Here is a 724-nt window from a genome sequence, read left to right as displayed (position 1 = left end):
TTTTTTTTTTTTTTTTTTTTTTTGGCCATCCTCTTCTTTTGATTTCTTGAACATCAAACCCATAAACGCTGTCAAGCACTGCTACAATCCTATAACATCCTACGTAAGTCTGTCAGCCTGTTCAGCCAGGAGCTTTTCAACAATGCACTTGAAACACAACTTTATTGGCCAAATAGGCTATGCTATAACGTGGAAAAATTACAATCTATTTTACAAATACTTCTTTTTGTCTTTTTTTTAATGTAATCTTTCATAGAACAGGCTCAAAGAGCTGCATCTGCAAACACACAGCAAACTCCCTGTGCGCATGCTAAGACTTTTCCTATTAAAATCCTTTTTTTTTTTTTTTTTCCAGGACTCGTACTGATGAACCCTTATTGCTGCTGACACAGCCTGCTGTCGTCCTGAAATGGCTGCTGGCCAGACTGGGTCACGCCTTGGACAAGCCACCAAGTCTCTTCACGATAATGAGCCTGTTTTAGCTACCTAGCAAGGAATAACATCCATTGTCTGCATATTACTTTAATATCACATTCTGGCAGCCGGCAGGAATTTGCCGGGGGGGGCAGTTACCAAAGCATCTGTAGAATAGGTGAAGTCCATTAAAAACCAAGAGCAGGACCCGCGGGGGGATGCCCTGCTCTCCCGCTGCGGTCGCTGCGGGCGAAGGGTTTGGATGTCCTGAACCTCCCCCGTGTGCCGGGGAGCAACGCCACATCTGACT

The sequence above is a fragment of the Fulmarus glacialis genome, unplaced genomic scaffold (genome assembly GCF_000690835.1).
Source record: "Fulmarus glacialis isolate BGI_N327 unplaced genomic scaffold, ASM69083v1 scaffold7059, whole genome shotgun sequence".
Taxonomy (NCBI): Eukaryota; Metazoa; Chordata; class Aves; order Procellariiformes; family Procellariidae; genus Fulmarus; species Fulmarus glacialis.
The sequence above is the reverse complement of the archived record's forward strand: the minus strand, read 5'-3'. Positions refer to the sequence as shown.